Source organism: Doryrhamphus excisus, chromosome 2 (assembly GCF_030265055.1).
Source record: "Doryrhamphus excisus isolate RoL2022-K1 chromosome 2, RoL_Dexc_1.0, whole genome shotgun sequence".
Lineage (NCBI taxonomy): Eukaryota > Metazoa > Chordata > Actinopteri > Syngnathiformes > Syngnathidae > Doryrhamphus > Doryrhamphus excisus.
In genome coordinates, this window is record NC_080467.1 from 23,254,390 (window position 1) to 23,270,304 (window position 15,915).

Below are 15,915 nucleotides of genomic sequence, written 5' to 3' on the forward strand. Positions count from 1 at the left end.
AGTGTCAAACAGCGCCCTCTGCTGTCAGGCAAGAGCAGAAACCATAAAAAGCTTACAGCACCTGGTATTCCCAGGCGGTCTCCCATCCAAGTACTAACCAGGCCCGCCCCTGCTTAGCTTCCGAGATCGAACGAGATCGGGCGTTTTGAGGGTAGTATGGCCGTAAGCTTTAAGGACAACTGAAAAAATCTTATTTGAAGGCGACGCAGGCCAAACTAGACTCCAGCAAAAAGTGTCAAACAGCGCCCTCTGCTGTCAGGCAAGAGCAGAAACCATAAAAAGCTTACAGCACCTGGTATTGCCAGGCGGTCTCCCATCCAAATACTAACCAGGCCCGCCCCTGCTTAGCTTCCGAGATCGGACGAGATCGGGCGTTTTCAGGATAGTATGGCCGTAAGCTGCCAGGTCAACTGAAAAGATCCTTTTTGAAGGTGACGCAGGCCAAACTAGACTCCAGCAAAACATGTCAAACAGCGCCCTCTGCTGTCAGGCAAAAGCAGAAACCATAAAAAGCTTACAGCACCTGGTATTCCCAGGCGGTCTCCGATCCAAGTACTAACCAGGCCCACCCCTGCTTAGCTTCCGAGATCGGGCGTTTTCAGGGTAGTATGGCCGTAAGCTGCCAGGGCAGCTGAAAAGATCCTATTTGAAGGCGACGCAGGCCAAACTAGACTCCAGCAAAAAGTGTCAAACAGCGCCCTCTGCTGTCAGGCAAGAGCAGAAACCATAAAAAGCTTACAGCACCTGGTATTCCCAGGCGGTCTCCCATCCAAGTACTAACCAGGCCCGCCCCTGCTTAGCTTCCGAGATCAGACGAGATCGGGCGTTTTCAGTGTAGTATGGCCGTAAGCTGCCAGGTCAACTGAAAAGATCCTATTTGAAGGTGACGCAGGCCAAACTAGACTCCAGCAAAACATGTCAAACAGCGCCCTCTGCTGTCAGGCAAGAGCAGAAACCATAAAAAGCTTACAGCACCTGGTATACACAGGCGGTCTCCCATCCAAGTACTAACCAGGCCCGCCGCTGCTTAGCTTCCGAGATCGGGCGTTTTCAGGGTAGTATGGCCGTAAGATGCCAGGTCAACTGAAAAGATCCTATTTGAAGGTGACGCAGGCCAAACTAGACTCTGGCAAAAAGTGTCAAACAGCGCCCTTTGCTGTCAGGCAAGAGCAGAAACCATAAAAAGCTTACAGCACCTGGTATTCCCAGGCGGTCTCCCATCCAAGTACTAACCAGGCCCGCCCCTGCTTAGTTTCCGAGATCGGGCGTTTTCAGGGTAGTATGGCCGTAAGCTGCCAGGTCAACTGAAAAGATCCTATTTGAAGGTGACGCAGGCCAAACTAGACTCCAGCAAAAAGTGTCAAACAGCGCCCTCTGCTGTCAGGCAAGAGCAGAAACCATAAAAAGCTTACAGCATCTGGTATTCCCAGGCGGTCTCCCATCCAAGTACTAACCAGGCCCACCCCTGCTTAGCGTCCGAGATCGGGCGTTTTCAGGGTAGTATGGCCGTAAGCTTTAAGGACAACTGAAAAAATCTTATTTGAAGGCGACGCAGGCCAAACTAGACTCCAGCAAAAAGTGTCGAACAGCGCCCTCTGCTGTCAGGCAAGAGCAAAAACCATTAAAAGCTTACAGCACCTGGTATTCCCAGGCTGTCTCCCATCCAAGTACTAACCAGGCCTCGCCCCTGCTTAGCTTCCGAGATCGGACGAGATCGGGCGTTTTCAGGGTAGTATGGCCGTAAGCTGCCAAGGCAACTGAAAAGATCCTATTTGAAGGCGACGCAGGCCAAACTAGACTCCAGCAAAAAGTGTCAAACAGCGCCCTCTGCTGTCAGGCAAGAGCAGAAACCATAAAAGGCTTACAGCACCTGGTATTGCCAGGCGGTCTCCCATCCAAGTACTAACCAGGCCCACCCCTGCTTAGCTTCCGAGATCGGACGAGATCGGGCGTTTTCAGGGTAGTATGGCCGTAAGCTGCCAGATCAACTGAAAAGATCCTATTTGAAGGCGACGCAGGCCAAACTAGACTCCAGCAAAAAGTGTCAAACAGCGCCCTCTGCTGTCAGGCAAGAGCAGAAACCATAAAAAGCTTAAAGCACCTGGTATTCCCAGGCGGTCTCCCATCCAAGTACTAACCAGGGCCGCCCCTGCGTAGCTTCCGAGATCAGACGAAATCGGGAATTTTCAGGGTAGTACGGCCGTAAGCTGCCAGGTCAACTGAAAAGATCCTATTTGAAGGTGACGCAGGCTCAACTAGACTCTGGCAAAAAGTGTCAAACAGCGCCCTTTGCTGTCAGGCAAGAGCAGAAACCATAAAAAGCTTACAGCACCTGGTTTTCCCAGGCGGTCTCCCATCCAAGTACTAACCAGGCCCGCCCCTGCTTAGCTTCCGAGATCGGGCGTTTTCAGGTTAGTATGGCCGTAAGCTGCCAGGTCAACTGAAAAGATCCTATTTGAAGGCGACGCAGGCCAAACTAGAATCCAGCAAAAAGTGTCAAACAGCGCCCTCTGCTTTCAGGCAAGAGCAGAAACCATAAAAAGCTTACAGCACCTGGTATTCCCAGGCGGTCTCCCATCCAAGTACTAACCAGGCCCGCCCCTGCTTAGCTTCCGAGATCGGACGAGTTCGGGCGTTTTCAGGGTAGTATGGCCGTAAGCTGCCAGGGCCACTGAAAAGTTCCTATTTGAAGGCGACGCAGGCCAAACTAGACTCCAGCAAAAAGTGTCAAACAGCGCCCTCTGCTTTCAGGCAAGAGCAGAAACCATAAAAAGCTTACAGCACCTGGTATTCCCAGGCGGTCTCCCATCCAAGTACTAACCAGTCCCGCCCCTGCTTTGCTTCCGAGATCGGACGAGATCGGGCAAATTCAGGGTAGTATGGCTGTAAGCTGCCAAGGCAACTGAAAAGATCCTATTTGAAGGCGACGCAGGCCAAACTAGACTCCAGCATAAAGTTTCAAACAGCGCCCTCTGCTGTCAGGCAAGAGCAGAAACCATAAAAAGCTTACAGCACTTGTTATTCCCAGCCGGTCTCCCATCCAAGTACTAACCAGGCCCGCCCCTGCTTAGCTTCCGAGATCGGGCGTTTTCAGGGTAGTATGGCCGTAAGCTGCCAAGTCAACTGAAAAGATCCTATTTGAAGGCGACGCAGGCCAAACTAGACTCCAGCAAAAAGTGTCAAACAGCGCCCTCTGCTGTCAGGCAAGAGCAGAAACCATAAAAGGCTTACAGCACCTGGTATTCCCAGGCGGTCTCCCATCCAAGTACTAACCAGGCCCACCCCTGCTTAGCTTCCGAGATCGGACGAGATCGGGCGTTTTCAGGGTACTAAGGCCGTAAGCTGCCAGGGCAACTGAAAAGATCCTATTTGAAGGCGACGCAGGCCAAACTAGACTCCAGCAAAAAGTGTCAAACAGCGCCCTCTGCTGTCAGGCAAGAGCAGAAACCATAAAAAGCTTACAGCACCTGGTATTCCCAGGCGGTCTCCCATCCAAGTACTAACCAGGCCCGCCCCGGCTTAGCTTCCGAGATCGGACGAGATCGGGCGTTTTCAGGGTAGTATGGCCGTAAGCTGCCAGGGCAACTGAAAAGATCCTATTTGAAGGCGACGCAGGCCAAACTAGACTCCAGCAAAAAGTGTCAAACAGCGCCCTCTGCTGTCAGGCAAGAGCAGAAACCATAAAAAGCTTACAGCACCTGGTATTCCCAGGCGGTCTCCCATCCAAGTACTAACCAGGCCCGTCCCTGCTTAGCTTCCGAGATCGGACGAGATCGGGCGTTTTCAGGGTAGTATGGCCGTAAGCTGCCAGGGCAACTGAAAAGATCCTATTTGAAGGCGACGCAGGCCAAACTAGACTCCAGCAAAAAGTGTCAAACAGCGCCCTCTGCTGTCAGGCAAGAGCAGAAACCATAAAAAGCTTACAGCACCTGGTATTCCCAGGCGGTCTCCCATCCAAGTACTAACCAGGCCCATCCCTGCTTAGCTTCCGAGATCGGACGAGATCGGGCGTTTTCAGGGTAGTATGGCCGTAAGCTGCCAGGGCAACTGAAAAGATCCTATTTGAAGGCGACGCAGGCCAAACTAGACTCCAGCAAAAAGTGTCAAACAGCGCCCTCTGCTGTCAGGCAAGAGCAGAAACCATAAAAAGCTTACAGCACCTGTTATTCCCAGGCGGTCTCCCATCCAAGTACTAACCAGGCCCGCCCCTGCTTAGCTTCCGAGATCGGGCGTTTTCAGGGTAGTATGGCCGTAAGCTGCCAAGTCAACTGAAAAGATCCTATTTGAAGGCGACGCAGGCCAAACTAGACTCCAGCAAAAAGTGTCAAACAGCGCCCTCTGCTGTCAGGCAAGAGCAGAAACCATAAAAAGCTTACAGCACCTGGTATTCCCAGGCGGTCTCCCATCCAAGTACTAACCAGGCCCGCCCCTGCTTAGCTTCCGAGATCGGGCGTTTTCAGGTTAGTATGGCCGTAAGCTGCCAGGTCAACTGAAAAGATCCTATTTGAAGGCGACGCAGGCCAAACTAGACTCCAGCAAAAAGTGTCAAACAGCGCCCTCTGCTGTCAGGCAAGAGCAGAAACCATAAAAAGCTTACAGCACCTGGTATTCCCAGGCGGTCTCCCATCCAAGTACTAACCAGGCCCGCCCCTGCTTAGCTTCCGAGATCGGGCGTTTCCAGGGTAGTATGGCCGTAAGCTGCCAAGTCAACTGAAAAGATCCTATTTGAAGGCGACGCAGGCCAAACTAGACTCCAGCAAAAAGTGTCAAACAGCGCCCTCTGCTGTCAGGCAAGAGCAGAAACCATAAAAGGCTTACAGCACCTGGTATTCCCAGGCGGTCTCCCATCCAAGTACTAACCAGGCCCACCCCTGCTTAGCTTCCGAGATCGGACGAGATCGGGCGTTTTCAGGGTAGTATGGCCGTACGCTGCCAGGGCAACTGAAAAGATCCTATTTGAAGGCGACGCAGGCCAAACTAGACTCCAGCAAAAAGTGTCAAACAGCGCCCTCTGCTGTCAGGCAAGAGCAGAAACCATAAAAAGCTTACAGCACCTGGTATTCCCAGGCGGTCTCCCATCCAAGTACTAACCAGGCCCACCCCTGCTTAGCTTCCGAGATCAGACGAGATCGGGCGTTTTCAGGGTAGTATGGCCGTAAGCTGCCAGGTCAACTGAAAAGATCCTATTTGAAGGCGACGCAGGCCAAACTAGACTCCAGCAAAAAGTGTCAAACAGCGCCCTCTGCTGTCAGGCAAGAGCAGAAACCATAAAAAGCTTACAGCACCAGGTATTCCCAGGCGGTCTCCCATCCAAGTACTAACCAGGCCCGCCCCTGCTTAGCTTCCGAGATCGGACGAGTTCAGGCGTTTTCAGGGTAGTATGGCCGTAAGCTGCCAGGGCACTGAAAAGTTCCTATTTGAAGGCGACGCAGGCCAAACTAGACTCCAGCAAAAAGTGTCAAAAAGCGCCCTCTGCTTTCAGGCAAGAGCAGAAACCATAAAAAGCTTACAGCACCTGGTATTCCCAGGCGGTCTCCCATCCAAGTACTAACCAGGCCCGCCCCTGCTTAGCTTCCGAGATCGGGCGTTTTCAGGTTAGTATGGCCGTAAGCTGCCAGGTCAACTGAAAAGATCCTATTTGAAGGCGACGCAGGCCAAACTAGAATCCAGCAAAAAGTGTCAAACAGCGCCCTCTGCTTTCAGGCAAGAGCAGAAACCATAAAAAGCTTACAGCACCTGGTATTCCCAGGCGGTCTCCCATCCAAGTACTAACCAGGCCCGCCCCTGCTTAGCTTCCGAGATCGGACGAGTTCGGGCGTTTTCAGGGTAGTATGGCCGTAAGCTGCCAGGGCCACTGAAAAGTTCCTATTTGAAGGCGACGCAGGCCAAACTAGACTCCAGCAAAAAGTGTCAAACAGCGCCCTCTGCTTTCAGGCAAGAGCAGAAACCATAAAAAGCTTACAGCACCTGGTATTCCCAGGCGGTCTCCCATCCAAGTACTAACCAGTCCCGCCCCTGCTTTGCTTCCGAGATCGGACGAGATCGGGCAAATTCAGGGTAGTATGGCTGTAAGCTGCCAAGGCAACTGAAAAGATCCTATTTGAAGGCGACGCAGGCCAAACTAGACTCCAGCAAAAAGTTTCAAACAGCGCCCTCTGCTGTCAGGCAAGAGCAGAAACCATAAAAAGCTTACAGCACTTGTTATTCCCAGCCGGTCTCCCATCCAAGTACTAACCAGGCCCGCCCCTGCTTAGCTTCCGAGATCGGGCGTTTTCAGGGTAGTATGGCCGTAAGCTGCCAAGTCAACTGAAAAGATCCTATTTGAAGGCGACGCAGGCCAAACTAGACTCCAGCAAAAAGTGTCAAACAGCGCCCTCTGCTGTCAGGCAAGAGCAGAAACCATAAAAGGCTTACAGCACCTGGTATTCCCAGGCGGTCTCCCATCCAAGTACTAACCAGGCCCACCCCTGCTTAGCTTCCGAGATCGGACGAGATCGGGCGTTTTCAGGGTACTAAGGCCGTAAGCTGCCAGGGCAACTGAAAAGATCCTATTTGAAGGCGACGCAGGCCAAACTAGACTCCAGCAAAAAGTGTCAAACAGCGCCCTCTGCTGTCAGGCAAGAGCAGAAACCATAAAAAGCTTACAGCACCTGGTATTCCCAGGCGGTCTCCCATCCAAGTACTAACCAGGCCCGCCCCGGCTTAGCTTCCGAGATCGGACGAGATCGGGCGTTTTCAGGGTAGTATGGCCGTAAGCTGCCAGGGCAACTGAAAAGATCCTATTTGAAGGCGACGCAGGCCAAACTAGACTCCAGCAAAAAGTGTCAAACAGCGCCCTCTGCTGTCAGGCAAGAGCAGAAACCATAAAAAGCTTACAGCACCTGGTATTCCCAGGCGGTCTCCCATCCAAGTACTAACCAGGCCCGTCCCTGCTTAGCTTCCGAGATCGGACGAGATCGGGCGTTTTCAGGGTAGTATGGCCGTAAGCTGCCAGGGCAACTGAAAAGATCCTATTTGAAGGCGACGCAGGCCAAACTAGACTCCAGCAAAAAGTGTCAAACAGCGCCCTCTGCTGTCAGGCAAGAGCAGAAACCATAAAAAGCTTACAGCACCTGGTATTCCCAGGCGGTCTCCCATCCAAGTACTAACCAGGCCCATCCCTGCTTAGCTTCCGAGATCGGACGAGATCGGGCGTTTTCAGGGTAGTATGGCCGTAAGCTGCCAGGGCAACTGAAAAGATCCTATTTGAAGGCGACGCAGGCCAAACTAGACTCCAGCAAAAAGTGTCAAACAGCGCCCTCTGCTGTCAGGCAAGAGCAGAAACCATAAAAAGCTTACAGCACCTGTTATTCCCAGGCGGTCTCCCATCCAAGTACTAACCAGGCCCGCCCCTGCTTAGCTTCCGAGATCGGGCGTTTTCAGGGTAGTATGGCCGTAAGCTGCCAAGTCAACTGAAAAGATCCTATTTGAAGGCGACGCAGGCCAAACTAGACTCCAGCAAAAAGTGTCAAACAGCGCCCTCTGCTGTCAGGCAAGAGCAGAAACCATAAAAAGCTTACAGCACCTGGTATTCCCAGGCGGTCTCCCATCCAAGTACTAACCAGGCCCGCCCCTGCTTAGCTTCCGAGATCGGGCGTTTTCAGGGTAGTATGGCCGTAAGCTGCCAGGTCAACTGAAAAGATCCTATTTGAAGGCGACGCAGGCCAAACTAGACTCCAGCAAAAAGTGTCAAACAGCGCCCTCTGCTGTCAGGCAAGAGCAGAAACCATAAAAAGCTTACAGCACCTGGTATTCCCAGGCGGTCTCCCATCCAAGTACTAACCAGGCCCGCCCCTGCTTAGCTTCCGAGATCGGGCGTTTTCAGGGTAGTATGGCCGTAAGCTGCCAAGTCAACTGAAAAGATCCTATTTGAAGGCGACGCAGGCCAAACTAGACTCCAGCAAAAAGTGTCAAACAGCGCCCTCTGCTGTCAGGCAAGAGCAGAAACCATAAAAGGCTTACAGCACCTGGTATTCCCAGGCGGTCTCCCATCCAAGTACTAACCAGGCCCACCCCTGCTTAGCTTCCGAGATCGGATGAGATCGGGCGTTTTCAGGGTAGTATGGCCGTAAGCTGCCAGGTCAACTGAAAAGATCCTATTTGAAGGCGACGCAGGCCAAACTAGACTCCAGCAAAAAGTGTCAAACAGCGCCCTCTGCTGTCAGGCAAGAGCAGAAACCATAAAAAGCTTACAGCACCTGGTATTCCCAGGCGGTCTCCCATCCAAGTACTAACCAGGCCCGCCCCTGCTTAGCTTCCGAGATCGGGCGTTTTCAGGGTAGTATGGCCGTAAGCTGCCAAGTCAACTGAAAAGATCCTATTTGAAGGCGACGCAGGCCAAACTAGACTCCAGCAAAAAGTGTCAAACAGCGCCCTCTGCTGTCAGGCAAGAGCAGAAACCATAAAAGGCTTACAGCACCTGGTATTCCCAGGCGGTCTCCCATCCAAGTACTAACCAGGCCCACCCCTGCTTAGCTTCCGAGATCGGATGAGATCGGGCGTTTTCAGGGTAGTATGGCCGTAAGCTGCCAGGTCAACTGAAAAGATCCTATTTGAAGGCGACGCAGGCCAAACTAGACTCCAGCAAAAAGTGTCAAACAGCGCCCTCTGCTGTCAGGCAAGAGCAGAAACCATAAAAAGCTTACAGCACCTGGTATTCCCAGGCGGTCTCCCATCCAAGTACTAACCAGGCCCGCCCCTGCTTAGCTTCCGAGATCGGGCGTTTTCAAAGTAGTATGGCCGTAAGCTGCCAGGTCAACTGAAAAGATCCTATTTGAAGGCGACGCAGGCCAAACTAGACTCCAGCAAAAAGTGTCAAACAGCGCCCTCTGCTGTCAGGCAAGAGCAGAAACCATAAAAAGCTTACAGCACCTGGTATTCCCAGGCGGTCTCCCATCCAAGTACTAACCAGGCCCGCCCCTGCTTAGCTTCCGAGATCGGGCGTTTTCAGGGTAGTATGGCCGTAAGCTGCCAGGTCAACTGAATAGATCCTATTTGAAGGCGACGCAGGCCAAACTAGAATCCAGCAAAAAGTGTCAAACAGCGCCCTCTGCTGTCAGGCAAGAGCAGAAACCATAAAAAGCTTACAGCACCTGGTATTCCCAGGCGGTCTCCCATCCAAGTACTAACCAGGCCCGCCCCTGCTTAGCTTCCGAGATCGGACGAGTTCGGGCGTTTTCAGGGTAGTATGGCCGTAAGCTGCCAAGGCCACTGAAAAGTTCCTATTTGAAGGCGACGCAGGCCAAACTAGACTCCAGCAAAAAGTGTCAAACAGCGCCCTCTGCTTTCAGGCAAGAGCAGAAACCATAAAAAGCTTACAGCACCTGGTATTCCCAGGCGGTCTCCCATCCAAGTACTAACCAGTCCCCCCCTGCTTTGCTTCCGAGATCGGACGAGATCGGGCAATTTCAGGGTAGTATAGCTGTAAGCTGCCAAGGCAACTGAAAAGATCCTATTTGAAGGCGACGCAGGCCAAACTAGACTCCAGCAAAAAATTTCAAACAGCGCCCTCTGCTGTCAGGCAAGAGCAGAAACCATAAAAAGCTTACAGCACCTGTTATTCCCAGGCGGTCTCCCATCCAAGTACTAACCAGGCCCGCCCCTGCTTAGCTTCCGAGATCGGGCGTTTTCAGGGTAGTATGGCCGTAAGCTGCCAAGTCAACTGAAAAGATCCTATTTGAAGGCGACGCAGGCCAAACTAGACTCCAGCAAAAAGTGTCAAACAGCGCCCTCTGCTTTCAGGCAAGAGCAGAAACCATAAAAAGCTTACAGCACCTGGTATTCCCAGGCGGTCTCCCATCCAAGTACTAACCAGTCCCGCCCCTGCTTTGCTTCCGAGATCGGACGAGATCGGGCAAATTCAGGGTAGTATGGCTGTAAGCTGCCAAGGCAACTGAAAAGATCCTATTTGAAGGCGACGCAGGCCAAACTAGACTCCAGCAAAAAGTTTCAAACAGCGCCCTCTGCTGTCAGGCAAGAGCAGAAACCATAAAAAGCTTACAGCACTTGTTATTCCCAGCCGGTCTCCCATCCAAGTACTAACCAGGCCCGCCCCTGCTTAGCTTCCGAGATCGGGCGTTTTCAGGGTAGTATGGCCGTAAGCTGCCAAGTCAACTGAAAAGATCCTATTTGAAGGCGACGCAGGCCAAACTAGACTCCAGCAAAAAGTGTCAAACAGCGCCCTCTGCTGTCAGGCAAGAGCAGAAACCATAAAAGGCTTACAGCACCTGGTATTCCCAGGCGGTCTCCCATCCAAGTACTAACCAGGCCCGCCCCTGCTTAGCTTCCGAGATCGGACGAGTTCGGGCGTTTTCAGGGTAGTATGGCCGTAAGCTGCCAGGGCCACTGAAAAGTTCCTATTTGAAGGCGACGCAGGCCAAACTAGACTCCAGCAAAAAGTGTCAAACAGCGCCCTCTGCTTTCAGGCAAGAGCAGAAACCATAAAAAGCTTACAGCACCTGGTATTCCCAGGCGGTCTCCCATCCAAGTACTAACCCGTCCCGCCCCTGCTTTGCTTCCGAGATCGGACGAGATCGGGCAATTTCAGGGTAGTATAGCTGTAAGCTGCCAAGGCAACTGAAAAGATCCTATTTGAAGGCGACGCAGGCCAAACTAGACTCCAGCAAAAAGTTTCAAACAGCGCCCTCTGCTGTCAGGCAAGAGCAGAAACCATAAAAAGCTTACAGCACCTGTTATTCCCAGCCGGTCTCCCATCCAAGTACTAACCAGGCCCGCCCCTGCTTAGCTTCCGAGATCGGGCGTTTTCAGGGTAGTATGGCCGTAAGCTGCCAAGTCAACTGAAAAGATCCTATTTGAAGGCGACGCAGGCCAAACTAGACTCCAGCAAAAAGTGTCAAACAGCGCCCTCTGCTGTCAGGCAAGAGCAGAAACCATAAAAAGCTTACAGCACCTGGTATTCCCAGGCGGTCTCCCATCCAAGTACTAACCAGGCACACCCCTGCTTAGCTTCCGAGATCAGACGAGATCGGGCGTTTTCAGGGTAGTATGGCCGTAAGCTGCCAGGTCAACTGAAAAGATCCTATTTGAAGGCGACGCAGGCCAAACTAGACTCCAGCAAAAACTGTCAAACAGCGCCCTCTGCTGTCAGGCAAGAGCAGAAACCATAAAAAGCTTACAGCACCAGGTATTCCCAGGCGGTCTCCCATCCAAGTACTAACCAGGCCCGCCCCTGCTTAGCTACCGAGATCGGACGAGTTCGGGCGTTTTCAGGGTAGTATGGCCGTAAGCTGCCAGGGCACTGAAAAGTTCCTATTTGAAGGCGACGCAGGCCAAACTAGACTCCAGCAAAAAGTGTCAAAAAGCGCCCTCTGCTTTCAGGCAAGAGCAGAAACCATAAAAAGCTTACAGCACCTGGTATTCCCAGGCGGTCTCCCATCCAAGTACTAACCAGGCCCGCCCCTGCTTAGCTTCCGAGATCGGACGAGTTCGGGCGTTTTCAGGGTAGTATGGCCGTAAGCTGCCAGGGCACTGAAAAGTTCCTATTTGAAGGCGACGCAGGCCAAACTAGACTCCAGCAAAAAGTGTCAAAAAGCGCCCTCTGCTTTCAGGCAAGAGCAGAAACCATAAAAAGCTTACAGCACCTGGTATTCCCAGGCGGTCTCCCATCCAAGTACTAACCAGGCCCGCCCCTGCTTAGCTTCCGAGATCGGACGAGATCGGGCGTTTTCAGGGTAGTATGGCCGTAAGCTGCCAGGGCAACTGAAAAGATCCTATTTGAAGGCGACGCAGGCCAAACTAGACTCCAGCAAAAAGTGTCAAACAGCGCCCTCTGCTGTCAGGCAAGAGCAGAAACCATAAAAAGCTTACAGCACCTGGTATTCCCAGGCGGTCTCCCATCCAAGTACTAACCAGGCCCATCCCTGCTTAGCTTCCGAGATCGGACGAGATCGGGCGTTTTCAGGGTAGTATGGCCGTAAGCTGCCAGGGCAACTGAAAAGATCCTATTTGAAGGCGACGCAGGCCAAACTAGACTCCAGCAAAAAGTGTCAAACAGCGCCCTCTGCTGTCAGGCAAGAGCAGAAACCATAAAAAGCTTACAGCACCTGGTATTCCCAGGCGGTCTCCCATCCAAGTACTAACCAGGCCCACCCCTGCTTAGCTTCCGAGATCGGATGAGATCGGGCGTTTTCAGGGTAGTATGGCCGTAAGCTGCCAGGTCAAATGAAAAGATCCTATTTGAAGGCGACGCAGGCCAAACTAGACTCCAGCAAAAAGTGTCAAACAGCGCCCTCTGCTGTCAGGCAAGAGCAGAAACCATAAAAAGCTTACAGCACCTGGTATTCCCAGGCGGTCTCCCATCCAAGTACTAACCAGGCCCGCCCCTGCTTAGCTTCCGAGATCGGGCGTTTTCAGGGTAGTATGGCCGTAAGCTGCCAGGTCAACTGAAAAGATCCTATTTGAAGGCGACGCAGGCCAAACTAGACTCCAGCAAAAAGTGTCAAACAGCGCCCTCTGCTGTCAGGCAAGAGCAGAAACCATAAAAAGCTTACAGCACCTGGTATTCCCAGGCGGTCTCCCATCCAAGTACTAACCAGGCCCGCCCCTGCTTAGCTTCCGAGATCGGGCGTTTTCAGGGTAGTATGGCCGTAAGCTGCCAAGTCAACTGAAAAGATCCTATTTGAAGGCGACGCAGGCCAAACTAGACTCCAGCAAAAAGTGTCAAACAGCGCCCTCTGCTGTCAGGCAAGAGCAGAAACCATAAAAGGCTTACAGCACCTGGTATTCCCAGGCGGTCTCCCATCCAAGTACTAACCAGGCCCACCCCTGCTTAGCTTCCGAGATCGGATGAGATCGGGCGTTTTCAGGGTAGTATGGCCGTAAGCTGCCAGGTCAACTGAATAGATCCTATTTGAAGGCGACGCAGGCCAAACTAGAATCCAGCAAAAAGTGTCAAACAGCGCCCTCTGCTGTCAGGCAAGAGCAGAAACCATAAAAAGCTTACAGCACCTGGTATTCCCAGGCGGTCTCCCATCCAAGTACTAACCAGGCCCGCCCCTGCTTAGCTTCCGAGATCGGACGAGTTCGGGCGTTTTCAGGGTAGTATGGCCGTAAGCTGCCAAGGCCACTGAAAAGTTCCTATTTGAAGGCGACGCAGGCCAAACTAGACTCCAGCAAAAAGTGTCAAACAGCGCCCTCTGCTTTCAGGCAAGAGCAGAAACCATAAAAAGCTTACAGCACCTGGTATTCCCAGGCGGTCTCCCATCCAAGTACTAACCAGTCCCCCCCTGCTTTGCTTCCGAGATCGGACGAGATCGGGCAATTTCAGGGTAGTATAGCTGTAAGCTGCCAAGGCAACTGAAAAGATCCTATTTGAAGGCGACGCAGGCCAAACTAGACTCCAGCAAAAAATTTCAAACAGCGCCCTCTGCTGTCAGGCAAGAGCAGAAACCATAAAAAGCTTACAGCACCTGTTATTCCCAGGCGGTCTCCCATCCGAGTACTAACCAGGCCCGCCCCTGCTTAGCTTCCGAGATCGGGCGTTTTCAGGGTAGTATGGCCGTAAGCTGCCAAGTCAACTGAAAAGATCCTATTTGAAGGCGACGCAGGCCAAACTAGACTCCAGCAAAAAGTGTCAAACAGCGCCCTCTGCTTTCAGGCAAGAGCAGAAACCATAAAAAGCTTACAGCACCTGGTATTCCCAGGCGGTCTCCCATCCAAGTACTAACCAGTCCCGCCCCTGCTTTGCTTCCGAGATCGGACGAGATCGGGCAAATTCAGGGTAGTATGGCTGTAAGCTGCCAAGGCAACTGAAAAGATCCTATTTGAAGGCGACGCAGGCCAAACTAGACTCCAGCAAAAAGTTTCAAACAGCGCCCTCTGCTGTCAGGCAAGAGCAGAAACCATAAAAAGCTTACAGCACTTGTTATTCCCAGCCGGTCTCCCATCCAAGTACTAACCAGGCCCGCCCCTGCTTAGCTTCCGAGATCGGGCGTTTTCATGGTAGTATGGCCGTAAGCTGCCAAGTCAACTGAAAAGATCCTATTTGAAGGCGACGCAGGCCAAACTAGACTCCAGCAAAAAGTGTCAAACAGCGCCCTCTGCTGTCAGGCAAGAGCAGAAACCATAAAAGGCTTACAGCACCTGGTATTCCCAGGCGGTCTCCCATCCAAGTACTAACCAGGCCCGCCCCTGCTTAGCTTCCGAGATCGGACGAGTTCGGGCGTTTTCAGGGTAGTATGGCCGTAAGCTGCCAGGGCCACTGAAAAGTTCCTATTTGAAGGCGACGCAGGCCAAACTAGACTCCAGCAAAAAGTGTCAAACAGCGCCCTCTGCTTTCAGGCAAGAGCAGAAACCATAAAAAGCTTACAGCACCTGGTATTCCCAGGCGGTCTCCCATCCAAGTACTAACCAGTCCCGCCCCTGCTTTGCTTCCGAGATCGGACGAGATCGGGCAATTTCAGGGTAGTATAGCTGTAAGCTGCCAAGGCAACTGAAAAGATCCTATTTGAAGGCGACGCAGGCCAAACTAGACTCCAGCAAAAAGTTTCAAACAGCGCCCTCTGCTGTCAGGCAAGAGCAGAAACCATAAAAAGCTTACAGCACCTGTTATTCCCAGCCGGTCTCCCATCCAAGTACTAACCAGGCCCGCCCCTGCTTAGCTTCCGAGATCGGGCGTTTTCAGGGTAGTATGGCCGTAAGCTGCCAAGTCAACTGAAAAGATCCTATTTGAAGGCGACGCAGGCCAAACTAGACTCCAGCAAAAAGTGTCAAACAGCGCCCTCTGCTGTCAGGCAAGAGCAGAAACCATAAAAAGCTTACAGCACCTGGTATTCCCAGGCGGTCTCCCATCCAAGTACTAACCAGGCACACCCCTGCTTAGCTTCCGAGATCAGACGAGATCGGGCGTTTTCAGGGTAGTATGGCCGTAAGCTGCCAGGTCAACTGAAAAGATCCTATTTGAAGGCGACGCAGGCCAAACTAGACTCCAGCAAAAACTGTCAAACAGCGCCCTCTGCTGTCAGGCAAGAGCAGAAACCATAAAAAGCTTACAGCACCAGGTATTCCCAGGCGGTCTCCCATCCAAGTACTAACCAGGCCCGCCCCTGCTTAGCTACCGAGATCGGACGAGTTCGGGCGTTTTCAGGGTAGTATGGCCGTAAGCTGCCAGGGCACTGAAAAGTTCCTATTTGAAGGCGACGCAGGCCAAACTAGACTCCAGCAAAAAGTGTCAAAAAGCGCCCTCTGCTTTCAGGCAAGAGCAGAAACCATAAAAAGCTTACAGCACCTGGTATTCCCAGGCGGTCTCCCATCCAAGTACTAACCAGGCCCGCCCCTGCTTAGCTTCCGAGATCGGACGAGTTCGGGCGTTTTCAGGGTAGTATGGCCGTAAGCTGCCAGGGCACTGAAAAGTTCCTATTTGAAGGCGACGCAGGCCAAACTAGACTCCAGCAAAAAGTGTCAAAAAGCGCCCTCTGCTTTCAGGCAAGAGCAGAAACCATAAAAAGCTTACAGCACCTGGTATTCCCAGGCGGTCTCCCATCCAAGTACTAACCAGGCCCGCCCCTGCTTAGCTTCCGAGATCGGGCGTTTTCAGGGTAGTATGGCCGTAAGCTGCCAAGTCAACTGAAAAGATCCTATTTGAAGGCGACGCAGGCCAAACTAGACTCCAGCAAAAAGTGTCAAACAGCGCCCTCTGCTTTCAGGCAAGAGCAGAAACCATAAAAAGCTTACAGCACCTGGTATTCCCAGGCGGTCTCCCATCCAAGTACTAACCAGTCCCGCCCCTGCTTTGCTTCCGAGATCGGACGAGATCGGGCAAATTCAGGGTAGTATGGCTGTAAGCTGCCAAGGCAACTGAAAAGATCCTATTTGAAGGCGACGCAGGCCAAACTAGACTCCAGCAAAAAGTTTCAAACA

The 15,915-nt window shown here is 52.4% G+C and overlaps 41 non-coding genes and 29 pseudogenes across 41 annotated transcripts; all 70 read right to left on the reverse strand.

The window, feature by feature from the left end:
* Positions 1-49: 49 nt before the first annotated feature.
* On the reverse strand, positions 50-168 carry LOC131120646 (5S ribosomal RNA). Its single transcript, XR_009127194.1, has one exon. It is a non-coding gene; the product is annotated as a 5S ribosomal RNA (ribosomal RNA).
* Positions 169-280: 112 nt separating this feature from the next.
* On the reverse strand, positions 281-399 carry LOC131121133 (5S ribosomal RNA). Its single transcript, XR_009127668.1, has one exon. It is a non-coding gene; the product is annotated as a 5S ribosomal RNA (ribosomal RNA).
* A 112-nt stretch (positions 400-511) lies between these two features.
* LOC131123316 (5S ribosomal RNA) lies at positions 512-620 on the reverse strand (annotated as a pseudogene).
* A 112-nt stretch (positions 621-732) lies between these two features.
* LOC131120588 (5S ribosomal RNA) lies at positions 733-851 on the reverse strand. The gene has a single exon (XR_009127138.1). It is a non-coding gene; the product is annotated as a 5S ribosomal RNA (ribosomal RNA).
* Positions 852-963: 112 nt separating this feature from the next.
* On the reverse strand, positions 964-1,072 carry LOC131123889 (5S ribosomal RNA; annotated as a pseudogene).
* A 112-nt stretch (positions 1,073-1,184) lies between these two features.
* On the reverse strand, positions 1,185-1,293 carry LOC131123051 (5S ribosomal RNA; annotated as a pseudogene).
* Positions 1,294-1,405: 112 nt separating this feature from the next.
* LOC131123413 (5S ribosomal RNA) lies at positions 1,406-1,514 on the reverse strand (annotated as a pseudogene).
* A 112-nt stretch (positions 1,515-1,626) lies between these two features.
* LOC131121556 (5S ribosomal RNA) lies at positions 1,627-1,746 on the reverse strand. The gene has a single exon (XR_009128061.1). It is a non-coding gene; the product is annotated as a 5S ribosomal RNA (ribosomal RNA).
* A 112-nt stretch (positions 1,747-1,858) lies between these two features.
* Positions 1,859-1,977, reverse strand: LOC131120603 (5S ribosomal RNA). The gene has a single exon (XR_009127153.1). It is a non-coding gene; the product is annotated as a 5S ribosomal RNA (ribosomal RNA).
* Positions 1,978-2,089: 112 nt separating this feature from the next.
* LOC131123445 (5S ribosomal RNA) lies at positions 2,090-2,208 on the reverse strand (annotated as a pseudogene).
* A 112-nt stretch (positions 2,209-2,320) lies between these two features.
* LOC131123110 (5S ribosomal RNA) lies at positions 2,321-2,429 on the reverse strand (annotated as a pseudogene).
* A 112-nt stretch (positions 2,430-2,541) lies between these two features.
* Positions 2,542-2,660, reverse strand: LOC131120167 (5S ribosomal RNA). The gene has a single exon (XR_009126728.1). It is a non-coding gene; the product is annotated as a 5S ribosomal RNA (ribosomal RNA).
* A 112-nt stretch (positions 2,661-2,772) lies between these two features.
* On the reverse strand, positions 2,773-2,891 carry LOC131121878 (5S ribosomal RNA). The gene has a single exon (XR_009128374.1). It is a non-coding gene; the product is annotated as a 5S ribosomal RNA (ribosomal RNA).
* A 112-nt stretch (positions 2,892-3,003) lies between these two features.
* LOC131123682 (5S ribosomal RNA) lies at positions 3,004-3,112 on the reverse strand (annotated as a pseudogene).
* A 112-nt stretch (positions 3,113-3,224) lies between these two features.
* Positions 3,225-3,343, reverse strand: LOC131120854 (5S ribosomal RNA). The gene has a single exon (XR_009127399.1). It is a non-coding gene; the product is annotated as a 5S ribosomal RNA (ribosomal RNA).
* A 112-nt stretch (positions 3,344-3,455) lies between these two features.
* On the reverse strand, positions 3,456-3,574 carry LOC131120419 (5S ribosomal RNA). The gene has a single exon (XR_009126975.1). It is a non-coding gene; the product is annotated as a 5S ribosomal RNA (ribosomal RNA).
* Positions 3,575-3,686: 112 nt separating this feature from the next.
* On the reverse strand, positions 3,687-3,805 carry LOC131121046 (5S ribosomal RNA). Its single transcript, XR_009127584.1, has one exon. It is a non-coding gene; the product is annotated as a 5S ribosomal RNA (ribosomal RNA).
* A 112-nt stretch (positions 3,806-3,917) lies between these two features.
* Positions 3,918-4,036, reverse strand: LOC131120477 (5S ribosomal RNA). Its single transcript, XR_009127031.1, has one exon. It is a non-coding gene; the product is annotated as a 5S ribosomal RNA (ribosomal RNA).
* Positions 4,037-4,148: 112 nt separating this feature from the next.
* On the reverse strand, positions 4,149-4,257 carry LOC131122826 (5S ribosomal RNA; annotated as a pseudogene).
* Positions 4,258-4,369: 112 nt separating this feature from the next.
* On the reverse strand, positions 4,370-4,478 carry LOC131123031 (5S ribosomal RNA; annotated as a pseudogene).
* A 112-nt stretch (positions 4,479-4,590) lies between these two features.
* On the reverse strand, positions 4,591-4,699 carry LOC131122464 (5S ribosomal RNA; annotated as a pseudogene).
* Positions 4,700-4,811: 112 nt separating this feature from the next.
* Positions 4,812-4,930, reverse strand: LOC131124045 (5S ribosomal RNA). The gene has a single exon (XR_009128781.1). It is a non-coding gene; the product is annotated as a 5S ribosomal RNA (ribosomal RNA).
* A 112-nt stretch (positions 4,931-5,042) lies between these two features.
* On the reverse strand, positions 5,043-5,161 carry LOC131121368 (5S ribosomal RNA). Its single transcript, XR_009127879.1, has one exon. It is a non-coding gene; the product is annotated as a 5S ribosomal RNA (ribosomal RNA).
* A 112-nt stretch (positions 5,162-5,273) lies between these two features.
* LOC131120775 (5S ribosomal RNA) lies at positions 5,274-5,392 on the reverse strand. Its single transcript, XR_009127320.1, has one exon. It is a non-coding gene; the product is annotated as a 5S ribosomal RNA (ribosomal RNA).
* Positions 5,393-5,503: 111 nt separating this feature from the next.
* Positions 5,504-5,612, reverse strand: LOC131123032 (5S ribosomal RNA; annotated as a pseudogene).
* Positions 5,613-5,724: 112 nt separating this feature from the next.
* On the reverse strand, positions 5,725-5,843 carry LOC131120168 (5S ribosomal RNA). Its single transcript, XR_009126729.1, has one exon. It is a non-coding gene; the product is annotated as a 5S ribosomal RNA (ribosomal RNA).
* Positions 5,844-5,955: 112 nt separating this feature from the next.
* LOC131121879 (5S ribosomal RNA) lies at positions 5,956-6,074 on the reverse strand. Its single transcript, XR_009128375.1, has one exon. It is a non-coding gene; the product is annotated as a 5S ribosomal RNA (ribosomal RNA).
* Positions 6,075-6,186: 112 nt separating this feature from the next.
* Positions 6,187-6,295, reverse strand: LOC131123683 (5S ribosomal RNA; annotated as a pseudogene).
* A 112-nt stretch (positions 6,296-6,407) lies between these two features.
* On the reverse strand, positions 6,408-6,526 carry LOC131120855 (5S ribosomal RNA). Its single transcript, XR_009127400.1, has one exon. It is a non-coding gene; the product is annotated as a 5S ribosomal RNA (ribosomal RNA).
* A 112-nt stretch (positions 6,527-6,638) lies between these two features.
* On the reverse strand, positions 6,639-6,757 carry LOC131120421 (5S ribosomal RNA). Its single transcript, XR_009126977.1, has one exon. It is a non-coding gene; the product is annotated as a 5S ribosomal RNA (ribosomal RNA).
* Positions 6,758-6,869: 112 nt separating this feature from the next.
* LOC131121057 (5S ribosomal RNA) lies at positions 6,870-6,988 on the reverse strand. The gene has a single exon (XR_009127595.1). It is a non-coding gene; the product is annotated as a 5S ribosomal RNA (ribosomal RNA).
* A 112-nt stretch (positions 6,989-7,100) lies between these two features.
* LOC131120488 (5S ribosomal RNA) lies at positions 7,101-7,219 on the reverse strand. The gene has a single exon (XR_009127042.1). It is a non-coding gene; the product is annotated as a 5S ribosomal RNA (ribosomal RNA).
* Positions 7,220-7,331: 112 nt separating this feature from the next.
* Positions 7,332-7,440, reverse strand: LOC131122828 (5S ribosomal RNA; annotated as a pseudogene).
* Positions 7,441-7,552: 112 nt separating this feature from the next.
* On the reverse strand, positions 7,553-7,661 carry LOC131122448 (5S ribosomal RNA; annotated as a pseudogene).
* A 112-nt stretch (positions 7,662-7,773) lies between these two features.
* On the reverse strand, positions 7,774-7,882 carry LOC131122449 (5S ribosomal RNA; annotated as a pseudogene).
* Positions 7,883-7,994: 112 nt separating this feature from the next.
* Positions 7,995-8,113, reverse strand: LOC131120612 (5S ribosomal RNA). The gene has a single exon (XR_009127161.1). It is a non-coding gene; the product is annotated as a 5S ribosomal RNA (ribosomal RNA).
* Positions 8,114-8,225: 112 nt separating this feature from the next.
* On the reverse strand, positions 8,226-8,334 carry LOC131122450 (5S ribosomal RNA; annotated as a pseudogene).
* A 112-nt stretch (positions 8,335-8,446) lies between these two features.
* LOC131120727 (5S ribosomal RNA) lies at positions 8,447-8,565 on the reverse strand. Its single transcript, XR_009127275.1, has one exon. It is a non-coding gene; the product is annotated as a 5S ribosomal RNA (ribosomal RNA).
* Positions 8,566-8,677: 112 nt separating this feature from the next.
* Positions 8,678-8,786, reverse strand: LOC131122954 (5S ribosomal RNA; annotated as a pseudogene).
* Positions 8,787-8,898: 112 nt separating this feature from the next.
* Positions 8,899-9,007, reverse strand: LOC131122452 (5S ribosomal RNA; annotated as a pseudogene).
* A 112-nt stretch (positions 9,008-9,119) lies between these two features.
* Positions 9,120-9,238, reverse strand: LOC131120169 (5S ribosomal RNA). Its single transcript, XR_009126730.1, has one exon. It is a non-coding gene; the product is annotated as a 5S ribosomal RNA (ribosomal RNA).
* Positions 9,239-9,350: 112 nt separating this feature from the next.
* Positions 9,351-9,468, reverse strand: LOC131122794 (5S ribosomal RNA; annotated as a pseudogene).
* A 112-nt stretch (positions 9,469-9,580) lies between these two features.
* LOC131122829 (5S ribosomal RNA) lies at positions 9,581-9,689 on the reverse strand (annotated as a pseudogene).
* Positions 9,690-9,801: 112 nt separating this feature from the next.
* Positions 9,802-9,920, reverse strand: LOC131121880 (5S ribosomal RNA). Its single transcript, XR_009128376.1, has one exon. It is a non-coding gene; the product is annotated as a 5S ribosomal RNA (ribosomal RNA).
* A 112-nt stretch (positions 9,921-10,032) lies between these two features.
* LOC131123684 (5S ribosomal RNA) lies at positions 10,033-10,141 on the reverse strand (annotated as a pseudogene).
* Positions 10,142-10,253: 112 nt separating this feature from the next.
* Positions 10,254-10,372, reverse strand: LOC131124192 (5S ribosomal RNA). The gene has a single exon (XR_009128851.1). It is a non-coding gene; the product is annotated as a 5S ribosomal RNA (ribosomal RNA).
* Positions 10,373-10,484: 112 nt separating this feature from the next.
* Positions 10,485-10,603, reverse strand: LOC131121942 (5S ribosomal RNA). The gene has a single exon (XR_009128432.1). It is a non-coding gene; the product is annotated as a 5S ribosomal RNA (ribosomal RNA).
* Positions 10,604-10,715: 112 nt separating this feature from the next.
* LOC131123249 (5S ribosomal RNA) lies at positions 10,716-10,824 on the reverse strand (annotated as a pseudogene).
* Positions 10,825-10,936: 112 nt separating this feature from the next.
* LOC131120733 (5S ribosomal RNA) lies at positions 10,937-11,055 on the reverse strand. Its single transcript, XR_009127280.1, has one exon. It is a non-coding gene; the product is annotated as a 5S ribosomal RNA (ribosomal RNA).
* A 112-nt stretch (positions 11,056-11,167) lies between these two features.
* On the reverse strand, positions 11,168-11,286 carry LOC131120669 (5S ribosomal RNA). Its single transcript, XR_009127219.1, has one exon. It is a non-coding gene; the product is annotated as a 5S ribosomal RNA (ribosomal RNA).
* A 111-nt stretch (positions 11,287-11,397) lies between these two features.
* LOC131120170 (5S ribosomal RNA) lies at positions 11,398-11,516 on the reverse strand. The gene has a single exon (XR_009126731.1). It is a non-coding gene; the product is annotated as a 5S ribosomal RNA (ribosomal RNA).
* A 111-nt stretch (positions 11,517-11,627) lies between these two features.
* LOC131122411 (5S ribosomal RNA) lies at positions 11,628-11,746 on the reverse strand. Its single transcript, XR_009128615.1, has one exon. It is a non-coding gene; the product is annotated as a 5S ribosomal RNA (ribosomal RNA).
* Positions 11,747-11,858: 112 nt separating this feature from the next.
* LOC131120501 (5S ribosomal RNA) lies at positions 11,859-11,977 on the reverse strand. The gene has a single exon (XR_009127054.1). It is a non-coding gene; the product is annotated as a 5S ribosomal RNA (ribosomal RNA).
* Positions 11,978-12,089: 112 nt separating this feature from the next.
* On the reverse strand, positions 12,090-12,208 carry LOC131120171 (5S ribosomal RNA). The gene has a single exon (XR_009126732.1). It is a non-coding gene; the product is annotated as a 5S ribosomal RNA (ribosomal RNA).
* Positions 12,209-12,320: 112 nt separating this feature from the next.
* On the reverse strand, positions 12,321-12,429 carry LOC131122453 (5S ribosomal RNA; annotated as a pseudogene).
* Positions 12,430-12,541: 112 nt separating this feature from the next.
* Positions 12,542-12,650, reverse strand: LOC131122454 (5S ribosomal RNA; annotated as a pseudogene).
* A 112-nt stretch (positions 12,651-12,762) lies between these two features.
* On the reverse strand, positions 12,763-12,881 carry LOC131120843 (5S ribosomal RNA). Its single transcript, XR_009127389.1, has one exon. It is a non-coding gene; the product is annotated as a 5S ribosomal RNA (ribosomal RNA).
* Positions 12,882-12,993: 112 nt separating this feature from the next.
* Positions 12,994-13,112, reverse strand: LOC131120172 (5S ribosomal RNA). Its single transcript, XR_009126733.1, has one exon. It is a non-coding gene; the product is annotated as a 5S ribosomal RNA (ribosomal RNA).
* A 112-nt stretch (positions 13,113-13,224) lies between these two features.
* LOC131122795 (5S ribosomal RNA) lies at positions 13,225-13,342 on the reverse strand (annotated as a pseudogene).
* A 112-nt stretch (positions 13,343-13,454) lies between these two features.
* Positions 13,455-13,563, reverse strand: LOC131122969 (5S ribosomal RNA; annotated as a pseudogene).
* Positions 13,564-13,675: 112 nt separating this feature from the next.
* On the reverse strand, positions 13,676-13,794 carry LOC131121882 (5S ribosomal RNA). Its single transcript, XR_009128378.1, has one exon. It is a non-coding gene; the product is annotated as a 5S ribosomal RNA (ribosomal RNA).
* A 112-nt stretch (positions 13,795-13,906) lies between these two features.
* LOC131123884 (5S ribosomal RNA) lies at positions 13,907-14,015 on the reverse strand (annotated as a pseudogene).
* Positions 14,016-14,127: 112 nt separating this feature from the next.
* Positions 14,128-14,246, reverse strand: LOC131124193 (5S ribosomal RNA). The gene has a single exon (XR_009128852.1). It is a non-coding gene; the product is annotated as a 5S ribosomal RNA (ribosomal RNA).
* Positions 14,247-14,358: 112 nt separating this feature from the next.
* LOC131121975 (5S ribosomal RNA) lies at positions 14,359-14,477 on the reverse strand. Its single transcript, XR_009128465.1, has one exon. It is a non-coding gene; the product is annotated as a 5S ribosomal RNA (ribosomal RNA).
* A 112-nt stretch (positions 14,478-14,589) lies between these two features.
* Positions 14,590-14,698, reverse strand: LOC131123250 (5S ribosomal RNA; annotated as a pseudogene).
* A 112-nt stretch (positions 14,699-14,810) lies between these two features.
* On the reverse strand, positions 14,811-14,929 carry LOC131120735 (5S ribosomal RNA). Its single transcript, XR_009127282.1, has one exon. It is a non-coding gene; the product is annotated as a 5S ribosomal RNA (ribosomal RNA).
* A 112-nt stretch (positions 14,930-15,041) lies between these two features.
* On the reverse strand, positions 15,042-15,160 carry LOC131120670 (5S ribosomal RNA). The gene has a single exon (XR_009127220.1). It is a non-coding gene; the product is annotated as a 5S ribosomal RNA (ribosomal RNA).
* A 111-nt stretch (positions 15,161-15,271) lies between these two features.
* Positions 15,272-15,390, reverse strand: LOC131120173 (5S ribosomal RNA). Its single transcript, XR_009126734.1, has one exon. It is a non-coding gene; the product is annotated as a 5S ribosomal RNA (ribosomal RNA).
* Positions 15,391-15,501: 111 nt separating this feature from the next.
* LOC131122455 (5S ribosomal RNA) lies at positions 15,502-15,610 on the reverse strand (annotated as a pseudogene).
* Positions 15,611-15,722: 112 nt separating this feature from the next.
* LOC131121883 (5S ribosomal RNA) lies at positions 15,723-15,841 on the reverse strand. Its single transcript, XR_009128379.1, has one exon. It is a non-coding gene; the product is annotated as a 5S ribosomal RNA (ribosomal RNA).
* Positions 15,842-15,915: the final 74 nt, after the last annotated feature.